Source organism: Manihot esculenta, chromosome 12 (genome assembly GCF_001659605.2).
Source record: "Manihot esculenta cultivar AM560-2 chromosome 12, M.esculenta_v8, whole genome shotgun sequence".
Classification (NCBI taxonomy): domain Eukaryota; kingdom Viridiplantae; phylum Streptophyta; class Magnoliopsida; order Malpighiales; family Euphorbiaceae; genus Manihot; species Manihot esculenta.
In genome coordinates this window covers 11,623,769-11,637,489 of record NC_035172.2, presented here as the reverse complement: position 1 = coordinate 11,637,489, position 13,721 = coordinate 11,623,769, and positions in this window count along the sequence as shown.

The following is a 13,721-nucleotide window of genomic DNA, read 5'->3' as shown; positions in this document are numbered from 1 at the left end:
GTTGATTTTTTTAATTTATAATTAATTAATAATAAATTTAATAGAATTATTTTATTAATAAAATAAAAATTTAATGTTTAAATTATTTACTATAAAATGTACAGATTAAATTACATATTTTCTAAATTTCAGGATATAATTAAAGTATTTTTAATATATTAATTAGAGGTATTAAAATATTAATAAATATTAAATTTATTATATTTTAATCATAAAAATCTTAAACTAATGAAATGATATTGATCATTTAAATTCTCATGTTAATGTTAATTTTAATTGAAGTTTTAGGTCTAGGACATTTTTAATCTCAAAAGTGTAATTAAGAAAAAAAAATCTTACACGATTAATGTGAAGTTATTTACAGTTGCATGAAATTATGAACATTGCCCGAACAAGTTGGTGGATTTGGAAAACAAGGAACAAAGCCATTTTTGAGAATATCACTCCCAATCTTGCTACCGTTGAGAATATAAATGCCAGATTCGAAGAGTTAAAAGAGTTCATGGTGAAGTAAATATTGATGGATAGATCAGTTGCTTAATTTTAGAGATTATATAATTATATGATTAATTTTTCTTTCTGTTTAGATACCGTCTCTTGTGTATAAATAGGTATTATGAAATACAATAATAAATATTATCCTTTTACATGGTATCAGAGCCTCACTATAGAGATTTAAATTTTTTTTGGAGACTTAGAATTCTGTTTATTTGGGTTACTTAAAAAAGATAACATTTGGAGATTTAGGACTTTGTTCATTTGGGTTACTCATAAATAATAACATTTGGAGACTTAGGGCTTTGTTCATCGAACACTGTTCACCGGATATTGTTCATGAGAACTGTTCACGAGTACTGTTCACGGAATCCTCCAACTGATGAAATTCGTAGAGATTGGATGAGGAATGATGCTCGTTTGTTTCTGCAGATTCGAAATTCTATTCATAGTGAGGTGATTAGTCTTATCAATCACTGTGAATTTGTTAAAGAATTAATGAAGTATTTGAAGTTTCTATATTCTGGCAAAGAGAATATTTCACGTATTTATGATGTGTGTAAGGCGTTTTACCGAGCTGAGAAAATGTGGTATCCCGTTCTAGTACTAAACCTGAATGTCGAGCCATGGTACAAGCCGTTTGTGAAGTCTTATGGGTACATCAACTATTGGAAGAAGTTGGATTCACAAATTTGGTGCCTGCTAAGTTGTGGTGTGATAATCAAGCAGCTATCCACATTGTCTCAAATCCAGTATTTCACGAGAGGACTAAATATATCGAGATTGTTGTCATTTTATTCGTGAAAAGGTCCAACAAAAGATAATATCAACATGACATATCCGAACTGGAAAACAATTAGGAGATATCTTCACTAAAACTCTAAATGAGACTCGAGTTAATTATATATGTAACAAGTTGGACATGATTAACATTTATGCTCTAACTTGAAGGGGAGTGTTATAGGTTATAGGAAGTAAATATGTTAATATAGGAAGTAAATATATTAATATAAGAAGTAAATATTGATAGATGGGCCAGTTGCTTAATCTTAGGGATTGTATAATTATAGGCTTAATTTTCATTCCTGTTTAGATACCGTCTCTTATGTATAAATAGGTTGTAATCTCTATTTTGAAATACAACAACAAATATTATCCTTCTACACATGGAAATTAGAGAAAGGCATTACGCTGCTTTAAATTGGTCTACCATAAAGTTCAATTGGCATGAGAAATTAAACGAGGCAAAATTTGTTCACATGTCCTCTCCATCAGCAGGTGAGGCTTTGGCAGTCTTGAAAGATTTGCAGTTAGCAAAGAAAATGGGCACTCAATGTGTTGACATAGTCTGATTCAAATATTCTTATCAAAAGCCCCCAACAATCAAAATGTCCTCTTCAGCTGTATCCGTAGAGTGGCTAATAGTGCAACAGTAGACTTAGCCAAATCTCTGCTAAAAGGCTCTTCAGTTAAAAATTAATGTGATGGATGCTGATAAAGCAAAATCAAACTAATGGAAAGTGGGGATTGTGCACATAAATTTCGTATTTAAAATTAAAAACAAAAAAATTAAAACAAATATCAATTTAATAAAAGAAAAGAGGAGTTTGATATCTAACAATAAATTTTTTGAGATAAAAAAGCTCGATTCTTTGATTATTTCTTTTAATTTGTGTGATTCAAAATTTGAAAAGTTTGTTCTTAAATTAGTAGAAAAGACTTCTTCAATTAGGGAAAGAAAGACTTGTAAATGTGGTAATCTTTGAAGTTTTGATAGAATTTTTGTAGAGATAGTGGATTCTCTCCTTTGACGCTTGTGATTCAAGAGTTTAAAAAGTTTGTTTTTGAATCATTAGAGAATACCTATTTGATTTGGGAAGAAGGATTTATAGATTTAATAGTATTGAAACTTGGGTGGGATTGGTAGCTTGTAGTATTGAGAGAAAACTTGTGTGATTTTGTAACTAGAGACTTATTTTTTCTTTAAGGAGGAGCACCTCTCTATTTATAGAGGATTTGAGAAGAGGCTCTAATTGGTCGTTGACAAGTGTGAGAGGATGAGAAAGGAAACTGCATCATGTTGTTAAAGAAAAGTGAGCTTCATTTTTTTGTTATGGATTAAGACAATAGGCCAAAAGCGTTTTCTTTATATCTAGTATTCTCAAATCCAGCTTTCAAGCCCAATCCAAAGAGTATCAGTTTCTAGAATAATTTATCATTCTACTACCTAACACTACCAGCATGTCAATATCTTAGCTGTTGTAACAATATCAGGGGAGAGAATAGTATTTTTCATTCTTTCTTAGATTATTCATCTAAACTGCATATAAACACACACATATTCAATACAAATTCATATTCTTCTCCTTTATACTAGTCTCATTATTTTTATGGTGTCAGAGTAGCCTATGTTGCAAAAATAGTTTACAATGTCTACTAGTGTTGTAGAAGAAATTCAAATCACCAAAAAAGTAAATGATACTCTACATCTACACAACTCTGACAACCCAGGGACGGTATTAGTAAGCGCTCCACTGAATGGAAAAAAAAACTATTTCTCATGGAGTAGGTTCATGATGATAGCCTTAAGAGCCCTTGATTTTGTTGATGGAACCCTTCTAGAGCCTGTTGATAGATCTGCTGGTGCAAATAAGTGGAAGAAGATTGATAGCATAGTTACTACATGGTCATTAAGCTCTTTATCAAAGGAGCTCGTAGATGCATTTATTTATTCATCCTCTGCCAAGAACCTATGGAATGAGATCATAAAGAGATTTGGTCGAAGCAATGGATCACTACTATTCCAGCTTAAAAGGGAGATAAGTATATTGGTTCAAACAAATATGTCTATTGCAATTTATTTTACCAAACTCAAGAAATTATGGGATGAATTAGCTTGCCTTAAACCTCTTCCTACATGTGAGTGTGGAGCCTCTAACGAAATAGATGCAATAGGTAATGAGGATAAACTAATTCAATTTTAGGTGGGGCTGAATGAAAGCTATAATCATGTCAAAAATTAAATCCTCATAATAGATCCATTGTCTAGTGTAAATAGAGCATATTTTATGGTTCTTAGGGTTGAAAATCAAAGGAAGATTAATGTTACTGATGATTTTAATTCTGCTTTATTGGCAAAATATCAAATTCAAAAAGAGAAATTTCAGAGTTAGAAAAGAGATTTTGGTAAGAAAGATGGAAGAGTGTGTAACTAATGCAATGCAAATGGACATACAAGAGACACTTGCTTCAAGTTGAATGGGTATCCAAAATGATTTACAGAACTTAAAAAGAAAGGAAAAGCAAAGATAAACACAACAACAAATGTGTTTGAAGAAATGCCTGAGAATGGTGGCAAAGCAAAACTGTCAAATGCTGAATGGGCAAGCACGATACAACAAGAAATGGCTAAATACATGCAAGGATAGAATCCTATGAACAATGAATATGGATTTATCAACTTCACTGGTTTTGTTGGTAAGAGTCCTAATTATTGCTCTTTTAGCAACAATGGTATGCAAAATGAATCATGGGTAATAGATTCAGGAGCCTCAATGCATATGTGCCATAGTTATAATTTGTTTCATAATCTCACCAAATTAAAACAACCAAGTAAAGTTTCATTACCAAATGGATCCACTAAACTTGTTCTTTATAGTGGAGACATCAAAATAAATTCAAAACTGAATTTACAAAATGTCATATATCTACCATTCTTCAAGTACAATATGTTGTCAGTAAGTGCACTCACTAAAACATCAAACATAGTAATGAAGTTTTTTATTGATCACTGCATTTTGCAGGACCGAGTGACTCAGGAAGTGATTGCAACAAGGAGTTTGCAAGGAGGTTTATATATGCTAAATAAAAATGGATGTATCCCTTTTAGACCTCACAACAATTCTGTTTGTTATATCTACTGTACTGCTCCTACTTCAAATATCAATGAAACTCACTCTTTTCCTATGAACTCTTATATGTTATGGCATCATAGACAATGTCATATATTTAACATAAAGTTAGTTCACATTACAACAGTAAAACTAACATAGAGTGAATATGAAATTTGTGAAATATATCATCTTGCCAAATAATAAAGGCTTAGTTTTCAAAGAAACAAAATCTCATCTAATAGTTGTTTTTTATTTAATACATATCGATTTATGGGACCTATAATGTACATTCTATTTCAAATATTAAAGACATATTAACTATTATGGATTATTACTCAAGAATTGCTTGGACATATTTACTACATGATAAAACTAAAATTTGCCATACTTTACAAGATTTCTTTAAAATGATTTTCACTTAGTTTCAAAAGAAAATCAAAATTGTCAGATCAGATAATAGCACTGAGTTTATTAATCATGAATGCACTGCCAGCATTGAGTTTATTAATCATGAATGCACTGCCTTTCTTTTCTGTGCTAATAATGGAGTTTTACATCAAAAAACTTGTACTTACTCTCCACAACAAAATGAAGTTGTAGAGAGAAAACACAAGTATTTATTACAAGTAGCAAGAGTTTTGATATTTACATCTAAAATACTAAATTATTTCTGGGGTGAAAGTATTTTAACAGCTACTTACATTATAAACAAAATGCCTTCAAAGGTTTTGAACTGGAAAACACCCTATCAAGTTTTATTTAATTGAAACCAGATTACAAATACCTTAGAGTATTTGGTTGTTTGTGTTTTGCAACCAACACAAAACCCGACAAACACAAATTTGAATAAGGAGCTTTTAAATGTATTTTCATTGGATATGCATCAAATTTTAAAGTATATAAACTATATGATATAGATAATAAGGTTGTCATCATATCAAGGGATATAAAGTTTTATGAAACCTCCTTTCCTTGCGCAAATAAACAAGCAATACATACCTTTAATAATCCTTGAGTTTGAATTTTTATTTTTTGAGTACAACTCAGTTGGCTTACCCTGCATAGATTCTCCTATAATTCAACGTACAAAATAACTACCTACTCATACTCTCATTAAAATACAAGATAATTAGCATATAACTACTAGGAGAAGTATTAGATCAATTACTAAACCAAGTTAGTTAAATGATTTTGTAGCAAATATTGAATTTTAAACTCCTGTTGCAGACACTTCCATAGATGCTACCAAGTTACTAAAGGTATCAATTTTCACTTCTCAGCCTCAATATAATTATGAACATATGCACTTCATATCTAATATATCTACTAACTATAACCACATTCATACCATCATGCTAAAAGAGACAATAATTGGACTCTTATAATGCAAAAAGAGTTAGATGCATTAGAACAGAATAAGACATGGGTTCTTACTGATCTTCCACCTAGGAAGAGAGTTATTACCTCTAAATGGCTTTATAGAGTTAAATATAAGCAGGATATGACTATAGACAAATATAAAACTCGATTGATTGCCAAAAGATACAACCAACTAGCTGGAATAGACTATCATGATAACTTTTCTTCTGTAGCAAAACTTGTTACTGTGCGACTTTTCCTAGTTCTTGCTGCTAAATTCCAATGGCTTATACATTAATTAGATATAAATAATGTTTATGTAATTAGATTTCTTGATGAAGATGTTTACATGCTCCCACCATAAGGGTGTTTGGCAAATACAAAATGGAAAGTTTATAAACTTCTCAAAAGTTTGTATGGCCTTAAACAAGCTGATAGATAATAGAACAAAGAGCTTATAGGAAGACTACAAGCTTATGGGTTCCATCAATCACCATTTGATCATTATCTATTTACTATTGGCAAAGAGCATAATTTTATTTATTTAATTGTCTGTGTGGATAATCTATTGATTGCAGACGCTAATGAACATCAATTCAAGATATCAAGAATTTTCTAGACAAGAAGTTATAAATTAAAGACCTAGGTTATGCTAAATACTTCCTAAGTCTTGAAATTGCTAGGTCAAACAGAGGCATGTTTTTTAATCAATGCAAGTACATAATGGATATTGTTATTAATACAAGACTCCTACATACTAAGCCTACAGAGTATCCATTATCAAAGGGAATCAAGCTGGATAATGAATCTGGAGAAAAGAAAAAAAATGGGCTTCATTTTTCTGTTATGGATTGAGATAAAATGGGCCAAAAATATCTTTTTTGTATCTAGTATTCTCAAGGCCAGCTTTCAAGCCCAACCTGAAGAGTTTCAGTTTCTAGAATATTTTGTCATTCTACTAGCTGCATTCTCTATAAATATCTTAGCTGTTGTAACTACATTAGGGGAGAGAATAATATTTTTCATTCTTTCTAGATTATTCATTCAAGTTGTATATAAACACACACATATTCAATACAAATTCATATTCTTTCTCATTTATAAGGAGTTTCATTATTTTCAACGAGTGTCATTATTTTATTGGTTAATTTATTTTTTTAATCAAATGATATAATAATTTTTAATTAACTAATTTATGTGACAAAAATTTAAATGAGTTTATTTAATAAAATTAATTTAATTAAAAATTACTAAATAAAATTCTAAGCTCTAAAGACATGTGATATTTTATAATTAAAATTTAATTTTTTATTCCTACAAATATCCCCTTGTTTACTATTTTATTTATTTAGTAAATCTGTTTAGAAAAGTTTAAATTTTATTTGAGTATAATATTTTTAAAATAATAATTTAATTTATTTTTAAAAATATTAGGCTCAATTTTTTTATGATTAGAAAATAATATATACATATAATTTTGATGCATATTATTATTTTTTTTTTATATAGCAGTATTTTCTTATTTGAAAGTTTTAATCAAGTCTGAATTTTGGTTTTTCTTTTAATACGAGGATTTATATTCAAATACGATTTCCAATCCTATATTGTTTAGGAAATATTAAAATCTTACTCAAATTAGTTTTCATCCTAATATGAGGATTTGTATCTTCATAGGAATCCCAATCCTATATTGTATAGGAAATATGTCATTCTAATATCTATATATAGCATAAGATTTTTTCATGCATTCAAGAAGAGAATTTATCCTTCAAAGACTCAATTGAAGTTGGGTGCTCTTTCCTTCATATTTTTCTCACTCCTTCCTTCATATTTTGTTTGGCCTGGGAGAAGAATCTCTATGTGTACTCCATGGTTGTATTTTTTTTTTTTAAATATCCATTAGTGCGACATTGATTGTTCCTTGCTTTTCTTTTCTTTTTTTATTAAAAAAAAATAATAATAACAATAACTATTATTATTACCATTATTTTCCTTTTTTTATTCTGACTCTTTTTCTCTTTTTCTTTTTTTTTCAGCTATTATTTCTATCCTTTCAAGACTTACTGTAATTTTTAACATGGTTATTTCAATGAATCTTCTATCTCTCCTACCAAGTCCAACCTCATCATCATGGATAATGAGGACCGGCAAGAAAGAACTACTCTTGTTGTCTACAAGCCTGCTATCGGTTCCTTTGCTACTTCATGGCCTACATTTGATAGATTACGTCATCTACAAAGTTTGAGTTTGGAGGCATTATGCAAGATCTTCAACTACAATCTCTCTTTCGTTGTCAATTATAGGGCATTTTTGCTACAATCTTCATTACACTCTATCAAGTCTTCAGCTCATGATTTGTTGCTTTTGCAACATCACATTCAAAGTCTAATGGAAGTCATTTTCTACCTTTTCTAGTGAGTCTTACTTCATGGAAGGTTATTAAGAATGGATCGAAGATGTACAAGCAAGCAACAAGCATCTTGAAGAGTGGACAACACCACTGTAAAGAAATTTAGAGATTACTACAATCCAAAATTAGGAAGCGGAAAAAAAATGTTTGTTTCCCCTTTCAAGATCTGAGTGCTTCGTTTAATTCGAAAGGAAGGATAAGAGACTAAATTTTTAGACTTGATAGAAAAAGACTGTTTTAGACTAATAGTGTTGCTTCTGAAACGAACACTATTAATGGTATCTACACGAACATTTCCGTCTGAAGTGCTAGGTCTCTCAACGGATGGATTAGCTATGTGCTCCCCAATCTGTAGTCCAGAAAAACGATCACAAAAAACCTTGCTCCCGTAATTCAAAGAAGATATTTTATGATCACTCATTTTTCTCAGCCTTTTTGTTTTTTCACACTTCTTTTCGTAAAAGAGTTGTGTTCATAACTATCACAATATTACAGATACTCATATATCTATGTGATAAGTCATTTTCAAAAGAAAATGAAAAGTTTTTTATTTGTAACAGTTACAGATAGACTGTAGATCTTTTAAATATTATTATCTTATAATAACAAATAATTAATATTAATAATAATAACATCTTTATTATTATTAATTATACTAACGGCTCTTAGCCCATTAATATAACATAGCACATTCTTTTGTGTATGACTCAATAGGCTTATATTAATTGGCAATAGGCCCAGTTCCACAAGGCCTATAAATCATAAGCGGCCTCTAGCAAGACATTATGACTACCCAATTAATATGAGGATCGATAGTCCGATAAAACCTAATAAACAGAACATGTATTAATCTCTTTATCACACGATATCTAGTTTGAACATAAGTCATGGTCAATGTCAAGCTTATAATGTTCAAACTTATGATTTCTCAATCTCTAAGTAAACTGATAAAACCAAATGATATTGATCATATTATCAATTTATTTGAGCATGGTCATGCATTTCTCAGTCTCACTTATCGAGGGGTCCAAAAGATATATCTCTCAAAGAGAGGGACAAATTCTATTTTGATTGTTCAATATCCTCTATATAATTTCTATTATGTTCAATCACAACCTTTATGATTATCCGATTAAAGATAATGTTTAGTTATGTCAAAACATAATAGTTCTTATATTGAAAACTATGACAATCTCAAGTCAAAGGATTAAAACATAACTATCTTGAGATTCACTTATGACAATAACCCATGTAGTGATATCAATGTGGGTCCATCCAATATTTTGTTCTTTAACAAGTATTTATGATTATGGATTTATATTAACATACACATAATCATCTCATGATTATCATACACATAATCATCTTATGATTATTGATTACCTTTAGGTTAGAAATGACATAAATTTTTAGGGGGTGATTAGTGTTGAAGTATAGTGTTTGGTTGCATGAAATATCTCCCCTCTCTCTTTTCCATGCATGGCAGACCAAGAATCTTCTAAAAAAAAGGTTGATTGGATTTATTTTTTATTGAATTCCCTTAGTCATCATCCATGTGGGTCCCATACAAGTGTCTATAATTACAAGTTTGCCATCTTACCTTTAATTTAGCTGAATAGGTTATGGAAAGTAGTCCATTCTGGCACTCTTAAGTCTAATCCATGATTTATGAGGTCCAATAAGTTCTTTGGTCCATGAAAAAGCCTTAAAATACAAGAGAAAATATCATTTTACCCCTAAATTTATTATTTATTATTTTATTTTCTCATTTTTAATTTTTATTTTATTTTCTTCATGGCATAAAAGACTTCTTCAATGCTCTGTAATTAATTTAGAGTGCTCTAAAAACTCTTATATAAGCTTTATCATTAGGCCTTTACTGTTTCAGATGTGCATACACTCGATTGGGGAAGGCTGGATGAAATTAATAATTCATCAGAGTTATCTAACATGAAAATGAGTGTAACGACCCGAAATCGGACCGCTACCGGCGCTAGGATCCAGATTGACTTAAGGTCGCCGGGACCCGTAGCAAGCCTAACATACAACCTGTCATACCTGATAAATCACATACATGATCATACATTTACATAAAAACTTTAAACTTTCCATCTACCAAGCTTGACCTGTGCATGCACTAACACTGAATACATAAAAACCCCACCCTAGAGCCCTCATCAAATGCTCTAGCTGGATCAACGTTACATACATCAAGCTTGGTTTACATCACATTAATAAAACATTACGTATAGATCATGTATCAAAAGGGAATTAACATAACATTAGGGCCAAGCACAATACTAAACCTCATAACATTAAAATACAATACTTTACATTACATTATCTTTCATTATTTTCTCATGTCCACATCTAACTATTACATCCATAAAACCTTTACTCTTGCTGACTTCTTGGTCTATCCCGGACCTGCAAGCCTGGGGGTTAAGGGAAATGGGTGAGCTATTAGAACCCAGTGAGTAGAATAGTAAAATAATATATACAAAATGGCGTTCCTCACTGTCTTGGTAATTTTCATTTTCTGATGGGACCTAGCCATTGTCAAGAGAAAGGCTAAAGCATCATCCTCATCCCTCCTTAATTGGACCCCATCCTTCCTCAATGTCACCCATAAGTTCCAGCTTATTCGGAGCCATCCAAAACTTCCAGACATCCGATGATGGAGGACAAAAAACTTATTCTTCCACCACTTTAATGAAGAAGGTATCCGGTCAAATATTGTTTGGCATTTTCGCCCGTTAAAAAATCAGAACTCTTCATTTTTCTGAGTACCCAGCTAATACAACTAGGAGAAGAGGGCCACGCTTGGCTCAATATTGTTATTAAAGAAAATAAATCGAAAGGCCATCAAGACTCTCCAACAATTGGGATGCAGCTGGATGACAGTAAGTTTATAAAATCGAAGGACCTCAATAAAAAATGGGTCCATAGGGAACTGAAGACCTGCCTTCAGCTGCTTTTCATAGACAATGAGGGTGTCCTCCATAGGGATCTGGTCATCCGTGCGGATGCTCGAGGATAGAGGAAAGACACGGAAAGTTTCTCGAAAAATCTGGTATTGGTCATGAAGACAATCTACTTCTTGCTCTGTTAATATGGAGGGGATATCACTAATTAGACTACCTTCACTTTCATGAGCAGCTCTCAGTGTAATGATAATGGCTGGGGCACGAATGAAGTTGTCAGAGGAGGAGCTTGAGGTAGGGCTTCCACCAAGAGAAAAAGGGAAGTATCCCTATTCATTTTAAAAGGAAAATAGAAATTATCATTAAAGCAAAGGAGTATAAAATGAGAAAGAAGGAGTAACCGAGTCTTTCCAGAAGCAAAGATTACAGTTATGAGTAAAAGTGATATTTGGAGAAGAATAAAGATTTCTAATAAGATGATTTTAACGGCAGGCTTTAAATGCGGCTTGAGAAATGGGGCAGCCATCATCGAAGAGCTTGGTAGGTAAAACGGTGTGAGCAGGAAAGGACCAATCTCAATGGGCCACGTGCCCCATATCATGAGAATAACTGTCACCTTTGAATATGAAGAATCGAAGACCAGTAAGGGACCTCTGATGCTACACAAGAATCGTCCAAAGTGAGCCACAAGTTGTCACCACAAAATAAAATCATGTGGCAAGAATCTAATGAGTTGGTACCCAGTCTCATCTGAGGAAAGGAAGACTCAGACATCGTTACACCCAGTTCTTTACCAAGACTCATCCTCTCCTAAAGAGGTTGAGTTTTGACATAAAGTTAGTGTTAACAGGCACAAACCAGCATATTCACATCACGCTTGAAATCACGGGATCATCGACCGGTTAACTGGCAAAATCCCTTAACAAATAGTTGGCCACATCATCACTGGATTTTCAAAAAATCTCATATTAACTTCATCTTCTTATAGTATAAAAGCTAATTATCATAGAGACAAATATACGCAATTCTCTTGTACGACTACTCTCAAGTTCTAAGCAATTCTATTATCTCGCCCTTCTCTTCAAGCTTACTGACTTGAGCCAGTCGTAGGCGTCAACTATCTTACTTTCTATTTCTTGTAGATTTAGTCAATCACAACACAACTTTATTCCAATCGCATCACATCTCAAACTGATTTTAAATCGGATTGATTTCAATTTAATTCTAAAATAAATTGAACCTCCAATTCCAAACCGAAACCAACCCGAACCATCCACATCCACGTCTACCTGTAGTCATACATTTTAACAAAATTTAATAGGTAATGGAAAATTATCTAAATTTGTTCATTGTAATTTTGCTACACTAATTTATAAAAAAATAATATTGTAAACTCATTAATTAGAGAAAATAAAACAACCTAAATTGTTAAAAACAACTATTTCATGATTCATGACTGAATTCGTAATTAAAAAAGTAAATTTTATTTAATTTTTCAATAAATTTTAAAATCACACTTTTAATAATAATATAAAATGAAAAATTAATGATGAAAATTATTAATAAATTTATAAAAAATTAACATATAAACTATTAATTTATAAATATTTTAAATTTTAGATAAAAAATACACAAGGTGTCTAGCGTCGGACACGTAAAACATTTTATTTTTCAAAAAATGAAAATTAGTTAGACTTAATTTTAAGTTGCATCCATCTAAAAAATAACACCTTTTATTGAGACCTTTTTAATATATAATTTTTTTCAAAAAATCACCATTTGGTCAAAAATGCCTAATAAGTAATCAGCGATATTAAATTTAAAACCGACATTAAATATCATTGACTGGTGAAACAAAACGAGAAATGATTGGGCTATGTGAGTTACACTTATAAAGAGTTTAAAGGGAAGCCGAGAGACAACATAGTGTTTTTATTTTTTCGAAAGACGGGACACTGAAAGCTGACGAAGCAAACGCCGCTTCACTACCGCGCATGCTGAAACCGCAAGTCTCCGTTTTTGACCGCTTGACCGAGACTACTCCCAAGTACGAGATTCCCATGAAAATTTTGAAGATGAAGATCAGAACTAAGAAAGGAGAGCTAGAACCCAAACTAGGGAAAATGCTGCTACTTGTCGCAAGAGAGGAATTTTTTTTAAATATTAGAGCAACTCTAAAAGTACAATTTTAAATATATTATTGAAATTTTAATATATTATAATTTTAAATATATTATTGAGAATCAATATATATAAAAATAAATATAAATATAAATAATTAAATTATAATATCAAATTAACTAATATTTTAATATATAAAATAATTCAATCACTTTTCATATAAAATAAATTAATAATTAATAACTCTAACACTCTCCCTAAAAATTCATGATTAATATCTTTTAAAATTTTTTTTTTCTTTTCAATTACGATAAAAAAACACAAAAAAAAAAAACGAACAAAAAAACACAAATATATAACAACTCAAATTGACCCACTCTGATTAAACCATAAAACCAAACTGATTAAACAAATCCAGTTTTTCCGTTTAAAAGGATTAACCGCTCCGCCTCGCCATCATAGTAGTTCCAAGCATTTAGAATAAAGAACAAGTACAAATATTTAGCCGAAAAAGAAACA